General features: G+C 43.3%; 1 long non-coding RNA gene across 1 annotated transcript in view; it reads right to left on the bottom strand.

The window, feature by feature from the left end:
* LOC143286454 (uncharacterized) overlaps positions 1-6,103 on the bottom strand; it is a 93,454-nt gene extending 87,351 nt beyond the window's left edge. The window contains exons 1-2 of the long non-coding RNA XR_013055821.1: positions 5,855-6,103; positions 3,847-3,955 (exon numbers count right to left, since the gene is read on the bottom strand). This is a non-coding gene — a long non-coding RNA (uncharacterized LOC143286454). The remainder of the gene's footprint in view (positions 1-3,846; positions 3,956-5,854) is intronic.
* Between the last annotated feature and the right edge of the window lie 7,937 nt (positions 6,104-14,040).

The raw sequence follows: 14,040 nt of genomic DNA, 5'->3' as shown, positions 1-14,040 counted from the left end.
TTTTTTCTCTCTCTCTAGCCCCCCCCCCTCTCTCTCTCTCTCTCTCTTCCTCTCCCTCCGTCTCTCTGTCTCGGTCTCTCCCCGCCCCGCCCCCCCCCTCCCCCCTCGCCCCCCTCTATCTTTCCTCCATCACCCTTCCTCCCAACCTCCTTCCCCCCCCTCTCTCTCTCTCTCTCTTTCCCTGTCATGACAGCATTACACACAGAACTGAAGCTTGTAATCTGCTGTACTTTGTACTGCCGGTGTCCCTTCACTCCAATTGCCCCCTGTGGTTTTCTGCCCCACCAGGAAGAATCTTGAACTTTTGATGATAATGATAATAATGATAATAATAACAATAACAATAATGAAGATAAGAAGAAGAAGAAGAAGCAGAAGCAGAAAAAGAACAAGAATGATTTTGTACATTAAACATTTTATACAGCCCTTAGCCTGTGGCTTCAAGCACGTTTATCAATAAGAGTGGCATAAGTAAAACACATGCAGCGGGTGAAAAAAAAAAGTTATCTCGTTAGAAATACTATTTTTCTACTTTCGTTGAACATTTTACAGACTTCTACACTTCGGTGGAACATCACACAGACTCTCACACTTCGGTGGAACTTTAAACACTCTATCACACTTTGGTGGAACTTTATACAGACTCTCTCACATCGGTGGAACTTAAAACACTCTATCACACTTCGGTGGAACTTTATACAGACTCTCTCACATCGGTGGAACTTTAAACACTCTATCACACTTCAGTGGAACTTTATACAGACTCTCTCACATCGGTGGAACTTTAAACACTATCACAGTTCAGTGGAACTTTATACAGACTCTCTCACATCGGTGGAACTTTAAACACTCTATCACACTTCAGTGGAACTTTATACAGACTCTCTCACATCGGTGGAACTTTAAACACTCTATCACACTTCAGTGGAACTTTATACAGACTCTCTCACATCGGTGGAACTTTAAACACTCTATCACACTTCAGTGGAACTTTATACAGACTCTCTCACATCGGTGGAACTTTAAACACTCTATCACACTTCAGTGGAACTTTATACAGACTCTCTCACATCGGTGGAACTTTAAACATTCTCTCACACTTTGGTGGAACTTTATACAGACTCTCTCACATCGGTGGAACTTAAAACACTCTATCACACTTCGATGGAACTTTAAACACTCTCTCACACTTCTGTGGAACTTTAAACACTCTCACACACTTCCGTGGAACTTTAAACATTCTCTCACACTTTGGTGGAACTTTATACAGACTCTCTCACATCGGTGGAACTTTAAACACTCTATCACACTTCGATGGAACTTTAAACACTCTATCACACTTCAGTGGAACTTTATACAGACTCTCTCACATCGGTGGAACTTTAAACATTCTCTCACACTTTGGTGGAACTTTATACAGACTCTCTCACATCGGTGGAACTTTAAACACTCTATCACACTTCGATGGAACTTTAAACACTCTCTCACACTTCTGTGGAACTTTAAACACTCTCTCACACGTCAGTGGAACTTTAAACACCCTCTCACACTTCTGTGGAACTTTAAACACTCTCTCACACTTCTGTGGATCTTTATACAGACTCTCTCACACTTCGGTGGAACTTTATACAGACTCTCACACTTCTGTGGATCTTTATACAGACTCTCTCACACTTCGATGGAACTTTATACAGACTCTCTCACACTTTAGTGGAACTTTATACAGACTTTCTTACACTTCGGTGGAACTTTAAACACTCTCTCACACTTCGGTGGAACTTTACACAGACTTTCTTACACTTCGGTGAAATATTACACACTCTCTTACACTTCAGTTAATCATTACAAACTATCAGGCTTCACTGGAATATCACACACTCTCACACTCTCGCGGAAAGCAGACTCTCTCACACATCAGTAGATCATTACACAGACTCTCTCACACTTCAGTAGATCATTACACAGACTCTCTCACACATCAGTAGATCATTACACAGACTCTCTCACACATCAGTAGATCATTACACAGACTCTCTCACACTTCAGTAGATCATTACACAGACTCTCTCACACATCAGTAGATCATTACACAGACTCTCTCACACATCAGCAGATCATTACACAGACTCTCTTACACATCAGCAGAGTATTACACAAACTTTCTCATACTTTAGTGTAACATTACACAGATTCCCATACTTCAGTTGACTGCACTGACTATCTAAATAAACCAATAGTCCGTAAAAAAAAAAAAAAAAAAAAAAAAAAAAAAGAAAGAAAATAAAATAAAAAGCCATGCACATGAATTTTGAGATCGACAATATGAATGAATAATGAATTAAATCTCGATTTTTTTTTTTTTTTTTTTTTTACAGAAAAATTAACAAAATATATAGCTTCTATTGATTTCAGACACCTGATGGTTGGATTGTAAATGGTTCATACTTCATTTTACGATGTTACGAGGGTCTGCCATTAATTAACTCTCTCCATACGAACGGCGAAAGAGACGACGTTAACAGCGTTTCACCCCAATTACCATCATCAAAATATTGCAAGAGGAAGGCTCTTATACTGAAGAGGTGAATGTTGACAAAGAATACCACAATTCTGACGACGGAAGCTAAAGGTTGGGTCATTCAGACACCCACTGGACATCCGAGGGGTCTGTGTAAAGAAGAAGAGAGGATTGGCCGTACTAAGTGAGTTAATCCCCAGACTTCTGACCCATAGGTTAACATCGGTTGAATTTGACAATCAAATAATTTGAATTAAGAAGATTTTCGGGCAATTTTCTCCTAACGTCCACAAGAATTTAAGGATTCCGCCATACACACCCTTTTTTGCTTTCAAAGACATTTCCTCAAGTGCATATGAAAATGTCAAACCAGTGGAAAAAAACAACAAACTACGCCTAAATATTTGTAAGTGTTAACAACTTCCAGTTTTTCGCAATTATAGAACCATTTCTCTCTTGATGCAATATGTCCTCCTTTCCTAAATACTACAATTTTTAGACTTTTCAACGTTTACTGTTCTTTTTCGTTGTGAAGAAGAAAAAAATATATAAGAGAAAAGAAGAGACAGAAAGAAAAGGAACGGAAAAAGAGAAAAGCAAATAAAGAAGGAAGGAAAGAAACAGAAGAAAGAAAGAAAGGAGGAAAGAAAGAAAGACAGAAGGGAAGGATGAAAGAAAAGAAAGACAGACAGAAAGGACAGAAAGGAAGGAAGGAAAGAAAGAAAGAAAGAAAAAAGAACGAGGATACACAAATAAACTAGTGGAGAAAACAGAGGAATACTGGTCGGTTTAAGTCCATATCTAATCGGTTGAGAACTGTGCGTTGTAAAATAACTTTTAATAATAATGATAATGATAATAATAATAATAATAATAATGATAATGATAAAGCCTCTGGTGGGAGCATGACGTTAATGTTGATAGTGATGATGACGACGATGATGGTGATGAAGATGGCCACGACGACCATGATGATAACTATGATGCTAATGACGACGATGACGAAAAAACACACAAAAAAGCAACAAATAACCCATATTACACACACACACACACACACACAACAACAACAGCAACAACAACAACGACAACGACACATACAATGAAGATAATGACAACGGCAACCAGACCCGATAACATCAACGACTGCTGTTGACGATGATACTGACAACGATGACAACAACGACAACAATTATTGTGTGATGACGCTGATACAATGAAGACGGACGGCAATGACGATGATAATGAAGGAAGAGAGAGAGAGAGAGAGAGAGAGAGAGAATTAAAACACACACACACACACACACACAAATGCGAAGGTCACTGACCTGCAGCCAAGGTCAAGGCCATGAGGAGGACAAGGGCGAAGAAAGGCCTGTAGGAGGAGGAGGAGGACGAGGACGAGGAGCTTCTCCGAGGGACTGCAGCCATGATGTTCTGCCCAAACGCCACAAATGGTCACCTGGAGGTCTTCATAGGATTGATTGACTGACCGACATTGAAGGAGGAGGTCGTTCATTCACACAACTACGTAAACTAAAATGGGGTCAAATAAACGCAACCTTCACCCAAACACGAGACCCAAGCCCTGAAACTTGACCTTACAAATTAGGGCTGTTTGTGTTTAGCAACTGGGTCGTTTTGATTAAGCTTAGCTCTACATAGGGTGAGAACTTGTCACTCGTAGCTAAACTTTTGTTTGGACCGGGCTACACTTTAACTCTCTCCATACGAACGGCGAAAGAGACGACGTTAACAGCGTTTCACCCCAATTACCATCATCAAAATATTGCAAGCGGAAGGCTCTTATACTGAAGAGGTGAATGTTGACAAAGAATACCACAATTCTGACGACGGAAGCTAAAGGTTGGGTCATTCAGACACCCACTGGACATCCGAGGGGTCTGTGTATATGAGAAGAGAGGACTGGCCGTACTGAGTGAGTTAACGAAACAAACAAATAAAAAAGGTTCAAAAATTTGTTTTAGTGAGTTAGGTAATGCTGGATCTTCTTCTTCTTCTTCTTCTTTTTATTCGTTTATCATCTTTTCGTCTGTTGTTTATCCCATTCATTTATTTTCTTATTTTATTTATTCATTTATCTATCTATCTATTTATTTATTCATTTATTTATTTGTTTGTTTCTTTGTTCATTTATTTATCCATAGCTTCTCTTTGATTTCCATTGTATGACATTGTAAACCTGTTATATTGTATGGGGATTTGCTATATTTTGATCGTTTGCTAGTCTCTTAGCAATATTAGTAGAGGATTATTTGTTGTTGTTTGTTTGTGTGTGTGTGTGTGTGTGTGTGTGTGTGTGTGTGTGTGTGTGTGTGTGTTTCTTCTATCTATTGATTTCACTAAGTCCTGGCCTTTTTTTCTTTGTCTCTGTTTTGTTTTATTTATTCATTTCTTTTTTTTTCCGGAAGTATTTAACTTCCGTCACATCGACTTCCGCTTACATTTTCTACGGATATTACTACACTTAAAAACATTTCTTCCCTTTAGTTTATACTATCACCAACGTAGGTTTTTCAAGTCAATAAAACAATTTCTGTTTAACGCGTTTTTGGTTGCTCTTCACTTTCGATTAATATATTTATGTATAACTGTGTATAATGTATCATATTGCAAAACCTGACACAGTCTGAAGATTTTATTGGAGTGTTTTTGGCATTGTTGTTAAAGTATCGAATGTAATGTTTTGAACTCAAGATTTCAATATTTCTGCTTTATTTCCTTCACTGGTCTATGAATACGATTACATTCATTTGGAAATCTGGAATTTTCTGACAGTTTGATCACATTCAAAATCACATAAGTATTTTTTTTAAATGTTTCTGTTGTATTATTTTCTTTTCTTGACTTATAAACGTTTTCTTCTTCTTCTTCTTCTTCTTCTCTAATCCAGTATATCAGCAATATCTGTTCAATAGCTTTTTCCCCTTCTCTTTATGTGACTGTCTAAAAGAATTAAAATAAAGAAGGATCACGTTTTACGGACTATGTGCCGTAAAATCAAAATAAAATTATTCCAGTTTCTTGTTTCACATAATTATTTTCCTTTTTCAACCCGAACGAATAAAATATGTTAAAAACAAAACAAAACAAAATACCTTTTTTTTCTCATTCAGTTTTTTTTTTTTTTTATCACAAAACTGTTATACTAAAAACAAATGTCCAAAAAGATGTTTCAAACGTGTTTAACAAAAAAAAAGTGATTATTTCATATCATTGTTTTCGTTTTTTTTTTTTTCTTCTTTTTCTTTTTCTCTTTTTTTTTTTTCTTTCTTTTTTTTTTTTTTTTTTTTACGTGGTCCAACTATTACTTACTTCTCGTTAATGTAACGTGGCCACAAAACAAAACAAAAAGTTCTTTTGTCTGTCTGTAGATGGAGGCCGGAGAATTCTATCCTGAAAGCTGGCGGTTGGCAGAAGAAGAAGTGAGGGGTGGCTGAAGTGAAGTGAAGTGCAGGTAACACTTCTTGCCCCTGTGGGAAGGCAGCAATAGCAGCAGTAGTAGTAGACAGGCCAGCTACTGGGGTTAGGAATGGAAGAAGCTTTGGTCGACTAAGAGCTTTATTGCACACGACCACGTCTTCGCTCTCTCTCTCTTCGCTTGACGAACCCCCTCGGCGGAAATACGTCACGCCACGTGACTAATGAACGGGGGGATGGAGAGGGGAGGGAGAAGGGGTATGAGGATTCTTCTATGCCTAGAGTTGCGTAGGAGAGAGAGAGGGGGTTATGGGGGGTGGGGCGAGAGAGAGAGAGATGACCACTACGTCTCGCGCCCAACGCCAACGCCAACTCTAGCGGCTGCGGCTGCGGCGGCGGCGGCAACGCTAAGCGGGAATACTGATACAGGTTTGCTCAATGCTGATTGGCTAGTTTGGCGAAAGGGAGAGGTGCGGGGTGGTGGGAGTGGGGGGGGGGGAGAGAATTAGGGGTGGTGGTGGCAATGGGGTGGGCTGTGGGTTGTGTGTAAAGCGACTGCGTAACGCGAGATTCGATCTCTTATCAATGACTACGGCATCATTGGGAGACAACACAGAGGCACACAGAGACAAGAGCTAGAACGCGCGTGGCTGTTGAAGACTGCGGGCGATACGGATCGAATGAAGTATATGATTGAGTTCGCGAGGCGAAAGCTGCTGTGGGATGTTTTTTGGAGGTGTTGTGATGAAGTTTAAGTGCTGGGTTGTTTCTGCTTCCAGCTCCTCTACCGCGGGCTCTGAGACGGGCGGAAAGAGCGGGTTATTATTCCCTCCCATAAAGTGGCATAAAGTGGCAAGACAGGGTCTCCAACTTCCAGGTCCTAGAGAGGAGCGGCCTGCCCAGCATCGAAAGCCTGCTGATCCAGTGTCCACACATACGCGGGACAGGACACGTTGTCCGCATGACAGACAGCAGGATCCCGAAGATGCTCTTGTTTGGCTAAGCTGAAGGAAGGCCACCGCGAACTTGGAAGACCCTGCAAGCGCTTCAAGGACACCTTGAAGACAAACCTGTGACATAGAAATCGCTCCCTGGGAAACTGATGCCCTTGACCGCTCTCGCTGGAGGATGCTGAGCTCTTGTGGCATAAAGACGTTTGAAAACAAGAGAACGCTGGCCATTAAGGAGAAGCGTGAGCGAAGGAAGCAGGGCTCAACTTCTGGAGACGTTTTCCCTTGCAACACCTGTGGGAAGTGCTGCGCACCCAGAATCGGCCTCTTCTCCCATATGAGGACACACACTGACAGATAAGCCTGCCTGCCTAGTCATCCGTCGGTCCGACGGGAGGCTCCATTCATTATTCCCTCCCCCTCCCCTAAGAAAGAAGGCCCGGAGATAGGAAATGAGCCAACTATATGCTTTTTTTTTTTTTTTTTTTTTTTTTTTTTTTTTTGCGCGGCGAGGATTCTGGCTGAAAATAGAATAAAATACAATCATTTTGTTTTTCCCCTGTGATTCCCCCCCCCACCCCCCCGCCACACACACACACGAAAAAAAGCGTGATTGATGCATGCTTGATAATGCTCTGGACAAAAATTTTACTCAGTTCCTTGCCCATGTGTACGTGTAAAATGTTTTGCAGACTTTCAATGTGTAATGAAGTCTACACCCCCTCACCCCCACTCCCCTCCCCACCTCCCCACACACACAGACACAAAACCCCACAAAAACGAGCAACACACACACACACACACACACACACGAACACACGCACACATGAAAACACACCCACACATTCGCGTTCAAACACGCACACGAAAAACGCACAAACGACAGTCGATACGGGCTTGTCACTGTTAATGTTGGACTGTTTCAAATTTTTGTTCGATAGTCCAGTTGGGTTGTTAAAACGATCTATCTTTTTTTTTCTTTTTTTTTTTCTTTTTTTTTTTTTTTTTAAGTTGGAAAGTTATTATTTTAGCCACATTGTTGTAAATGTTGTGAGGTTTGGTTTTTTTCCCCCTTACCCTTTCCCTCCAGCCTCCCACCCACCCCCCCCCCCCCCCACCCCTCTTTTTTTTTTTTTTTTTTTTTTTTTTTTTTGTGTTTTGTTTTTTGTTTGTTTTTTGGTCTGATATCACCTAATATGGATAGACATTAAATGAAATTGAACACACACACACACACACATACGTGAATATGCGGGCGCGTTGATGCCACCAAAACGGCTCAGAAAGCAAATCAAGATAGCACGGAATAAAACCACCCAACTATTACGTGAATTTAAAAGTATTTAACATTGTAGCCACTCCCAACCTGATCCTATCCGCCTATGATTAATTTACTAAATAGATAATACCGTAAACTTCCTTGCTAACGCCCACTATAATTATGGCAAACGCCCACTCCCCTGCATTCGGTTAACTCACTCAGTATGGCCAGTCCTCTCTGCTCCTCTACATAGACCCCTCGGATGTCCAGTGGGTGTCTGAATGACCCAACCTTTAGCTTCCGTCGTCAGAATTGTGGTATTCTTTGTCGACATTCACCTCTTCAGTATAAGAGCCTTCCTCTTGCAATATTTTGATGATGGTAATTGGGGTGAAACGCTGTTAACGTCGTCTCTTTCGCCGTTCGTATGGAGAGAGTTAAAAACTGCATCGGGTATAAAACCTTGTAAACAGCTTCCATCCACTTTGAGTAGAAAAAAAAAAAAAAAAAAAATCACGAACGAATGATAATTCAGTTTACTATTTTCGATCGCATTGCTTCACAGAGCAATGCAGATTTAGATAGATCTGGAGATGTATCGAAAAGAACGCCTGTATGAGATGATACCAACGCGTCATTGAAAAGCCAAATGAGATTGTGACGTCATTCTATGACGCAGTGTCTTGTTTTTTTACAGTAGCTCTTTTTTTTTTCTCTCCCATCCCAGCCAATGCTGTTAGGTGAAACTAAGAAAGGGAATGAATGCCCCCCGCCCTCCCCCCACCCCCCTAAATCCCCCACCCACCCCCCTCTCCCAAATGGTAAAGTACCCAAATAAATGCCCACCTCCAACTTTTGGGTGAAATTTATGCAAAGTGAGGGTGGGTGCTTACAGGCTGTTTACAGTGACAGCAAGAAAAATAAGAGCAAAAAGAATTATCGCTGTACTATCCAGGCTTATTTGGTGGTGGTAGTGGTTGCTGTTTTCCCGGAACTGCTCATAATTTTTTGTTCTTCAGAACAAAAGAGCTAGCACCTCAGAACTCTCAAGCTATCACCGAGTGTGGGAGGTGGACAAAAAGAATCTTGGTAAAAGTCGACTTACGTGGGATTAAAGAGGCGACGTATCGAGCCACAGGCTCTTCTTCAGGCAAATGAAATGAGTGAGTGACAGACAGAAAGACACAGACAGAGAGGGAGAGAGAGTAATGTTCAGGAAAGGAAAGTGATGAGAAGTCACAGTAAAGGACACAAAAAAACAAAGAAGGCTGAGTAGAACTGTCAGTGTGAGTGTGTGAAGGAAAGAAAGGGCTCTGAAAGGGAAGGGTGAGGGGAAAGGAGGGGTGGGTGGGTTGGAAGTGGGGGGTGGGGGTGAGAGGGCAGGAGTAAGGGAAGGGGGTGGAAGAGACTGTTAGTGTCAGGGACATATGAACAAGAAAGTAAAATAATAAGTGGAAAAAAAGAAATATATATATATAATTGAAAAAAAACAAAATGTATGATTATAAAATAAAATAATTAATTAATTAAAACAACAACAACAACAACAACAACAACACACACACACACACACACACACACACACACACACACACACACACACACACACACACACACACACACACACACACACACACACAAAACAAAAACAAAAAACACACACACAGAAAAAAAAAGGGGGCGGGGGAATCGATAAATACAATAAAATTGATTAGAATAAGAAATTATATAAACAAAATCGGGATGAGGTGTGGAGGAGAAACAGAGGAAAAGAGAAAAAGGGCAAGGATCAGAAAGGGGTTAGAGAATGCCTGGAAGACCGCTGCCGTCACTCTTTGGTGTTGAGTCCAGCTTGGGCGAGGGTACCACGGCGGGCAATCACGGTGGACTCCATGAAACGCCGGTACAGGCCCGTGGACTGGTTCTGCCAGATAGCAGCGATCCTCGCATGGGCAAAACTGTTGAAATAGGTGCCCACTGGGTCACTACAGCCAAGGCGCATGGAGCGCAGGTGTTTAGTGAAGCGCTCGTTCAGGCTGCGGTATGTTTCACCTGGCACAAAGGGTGCAAGTAAGGACATACACCAGGTTCTCTGACTGGCAGTCGAAGTGCGCCCTGACTGTGAATTTCCCAGTGGGACCGGTGAGGGTGGTGGAAGTATCCACGAAGGGGCAGGTTTTGCACCTCTTCCGGCCACAGGGACTGGTACCAGGAGGGAGAGGGGGCCCAGATCTGTGAACAGCAGCTCGCACCAAGTGGTCCCTTAGGTTGGTATCTCTCTTGAAGGCGATGAGGGGTGGGCTGGGAAATATCTCACTCAAGCGTGTGTCAGACTTAAGGAGGTGGAAATTGTTGATTAAGATGCTGCGTACAGGGAGGTTGTGGGGGTGAAAGGTCAGGACAGCTGCAATACGCTCATCCTTTTCCGTGTGTTCTCGGGGCATCAGTGCCTGGGAGCGGGAGATGGCACGGGCCTTATCAAGGTCTCTCTGGATCAAGGCCTCAGGGTACTGTCTGGCTAGAAAAAAGCCGACCATCCTCTCAGCCTGACGTTCAAAATCCAGTTCATCACTACAGATGTGTCTGAGCCGAAGGAACTGGGAGAAGGGAATGCTGTTTTTGCAAGCCTGGGGGTGACTGGAGGAGTACATGAGGTTCGAATGCGAGTCAGTCTCCTTATAGAAGACACTTGTGGTCAGAAAGTTGCAGGTGGGTTGGATGGTGACAAGGATGTCCAAGAACGGGACGGAGGAGTTGGAGATGGTGTGGGTACATTTTAAGGCAGGGTGGAAGCTTGACATGAAGTCGATGAAGGCCTGAAGGGAATCTACGGGACCGGTGGCTATGCCAAGGCAGTCATGGATGAAGCGCTTGTAGAAGGCTGGTCTGACACCTGTGTACTGGCTGAAGGCCTGCTCCTCAATGAAGCCAACAAACAAACAGGCAAAGCTGGGACCCATTTTTGTGCCCATGGCAACGCCGCTCTGCTGCTGGAAGTGGTCCTGGTCGAAAGAGAAGGAGTTTAGGGTCAGGACAAGTTCAGTCAAGCGCAGGATGGTGGGAAAATGGAGGCGGAGAGAGCTCTTAGGTAGAAAGTGTTGGACCGCCAGCATGCCTTCCTGATGGGGGATGTTTGTGTAAAGAGACACAATGTCCATGGTAAACACGTGCCTCTCAGTGCAGTCAGCAGGGAAGGAGGAGTCGTTCAGGAGGTTCAGGGTGTGATTGGTGTCCTTCACGTAGGTGGGCAAGGCAGCCACCAATGGCTTGAAAACTGAGTCGAGGAAAGCGGAAATAAGGGCAGTGGGGCAAGCACAGGCCGAAACGATAGGTCGTCCAGGATTGTTGGGGTCCATGAGCTAGGGGGTCTAGAAAAGAGACTGGCGATGTCTGTATCCTCTGTCGATGGAGGAGCTGGCAGAGAGGCCTGGGCAAAATGGGCAGCCAGGCGCAGCCTCCTGAAGAAGCACTGGCACAGGAACAGGGTGCAGGCCCGGTTGGTAGTGGGCTTGAGTGGCACGAACTTCAGGCCCCTGGCCAACACTTTACGCTGATCTTCAGGTAACTCCAGATCAGCTGGGATGGTCACTACCATGTGGGGATCAAAAGAGGGAGGGGCACTGTTGGAGGTGAACATAGGGTTGGGGAGCAGGGCCTCAAATTTCTTCTTTTGGTGGCTGACATTGTGGTGTACAGCTGTTGGTTGGTGATACGTGTGGTACGGATTACAAATTTAGAGGTGGAAGGTTCTAGAAGGTTGTTAAGTTGACGCCGTAAATACTGGATCCTTCGGGCGATAAGTGCAGAACGACGAGTATACGTTAAAACCGTCTGTTCCATGAGTCGGAGGCCAGTGGAGCGAAGGAGACGGCGAGGTGGCAGAAACAGGGCCAGGGTGGCCAGAAGGGGGACTGAACTTCAACTGAAAACCTTTGGGCAGGAGGTGTCTGCTATGATACTGCTGCATGAAATGGATGTGATTAGTCAGTCTAGTCTTATCAAGGGTGCTGTGCAGGTAGAGGACGCCAAGGGACTGGGGGATGGAGGGCAGGGTCTGAAGCTGGGCCACAGCAGGCAGAATCCACAGGCATGTTGGGCAAGAGGTGGTGGTGGTGTGTCCATCGAGATCGATGATGACCATCGTTGTCATCCAGCTGGGGGATTGGGGAGGGTGGTGGTGGGGTGGGGGGGGGGGAGGATGCTCATGAATCTATCTGTGAATGCGCAGATGGCTGAATAGTCCAATCTGCGCACGAAATGTTCGCTGACAGTTGGGGCAGACAAAGACAGGCATACCATTGTCAGGGAGCTTGTTTGCACGTGACTTTCTGGCCTGCCTCTTCTGAACAGCTGCAGCAGTCCTGTTGGCCTCGCACAACTTGGCGCCTTTGTGCACATCAGCGCGCCATTTGTCACGGTCCACTGCAGATTCCTCCCAGGAGTCAGGGTTGATATCAAACGCTTTCAGAGAGACTTTCAGAGTATCTCTGAAGCGCTTCTTCTGACCTCCGTGTGATCTCTAGAGAGGTAAAGGTTGAGATAAAAGCACAGTAAAATAGAAATAAAATAAAATGTGACAGGGTCGCAGTCTGATGATAAAATGCATTGTAGGCGATATCACCGAGTGTATTATTCTTGAGCGTTTGGTTGGGGTTTGCATGACAGTGTTAAGTTTTGTGTATTGACTGAATTAAATAGACACGCCTTCAAGGTAGTCGGGGTCCATAGAGTTGAATCTAATGACTTATAAACTGAGGCTCTGTGGAAGAAGGTGTCAGAATGGTTAAGACGCTCAGCTGTCAATATAGAGAGTCTGTGAGGGTGAGGGTTCGAATCCCGCTCACACCCTTTCTCCCAAGGAAAATCGAACTGAGCGTCTAGTCTTTCGGATGACACGATAAGCCGAGGTCCCGTGTGCAGCACGCACTTGGCGCATTGAAAAAAAAAAAAAAAAAAAGTGGCAAGGTGAGTGTTGTCCTCTGGCAAAATTACGTAAAAAAAAAAAAATCCACTCTGATAGGAACATAAATATATATAAGCATGCACTCAAGGCCTGACAAGCGCGTTGGGTTAAGCTGCTGCCAGGCATCTGCCTAGCAGATGTGGTGTAGCGTATATGGATTTGTCCGAACGCAGTGACGCCTCCTTGAGAAAGTGAAACTGAAACTGAAACTGAGGTCAAGCTGATCAATGCGTAGGGTCCTGGTTCCCATGAAGGTCGTGTTGCTGGAGGGTCCTGTGTCAGCATGTTTTACATTTATTTGCTTGTTTATCATCATTGTTGTCTTGTGTGTGTGTGTGTGTGTGTGTGTGTGTGTGTGTGTGTGTGTGTGTGTGTGTGTGTGTGTGTGTGCGTTTAGAGTTGACTTAATCAAGGTTTTGCGCCTTATAAATATTATTATTAGTAGTAGTAGTATTTTTATGTATTTTCTTCTTTTTTTTTCTTTTTGTCATTTTATTTTTATTATTCTTTTTCTAATTTTTTTTTTTTTTAATTTATTTGTTTGTTTTTTTGTTATTTTTGTTATTTTTTTAATATAAATTTTGTTATTTTATTTATTTATTTATTTATTTATTTTTGTTACTTTATTTTATTTTGTTTTATTTTTTCTCAAGGCCTGACTAAGTACGTTGGGTTACGCTGCTAGTCAGGCATCTGCTTGGCGGCAGATGTGGTGTAGCGTATATTATGGATTTGACCGAATGCAGTGACGCCTTCCTGGAGCTAGAGCTACTGATACTGATACTGACACTGACACTGACACTGAGTCCTGGATGTCTGTCCGGGTGCGGAACCTGTCTGGCTTCTACAGGGTGTCAGTGAACGATTTGTGACGTGCTCTGGGAATGATCGGCTTTACTGGAATCCA

This window comes from Babylonia areolata, chromosome 10 (assembly GCF_041734735.1).
Source record: "Babylonia areolata isolate BAREFJ2019XMU chromosome 10, ASM4173473v1, whole genome shotgun sequence".
Taxonomy (NCBI): domain Eukaryota; kingdom Metazoa; phylum Mollusca; class Gastropoda; order Neogastropoda; family Buccinidae; genus Babylonia; species Babylonia areolata.
Note: the sequence above shows the minus strand (reverse complement) of the source record. Positions and strands in the feature narration are given on the sequence as shown.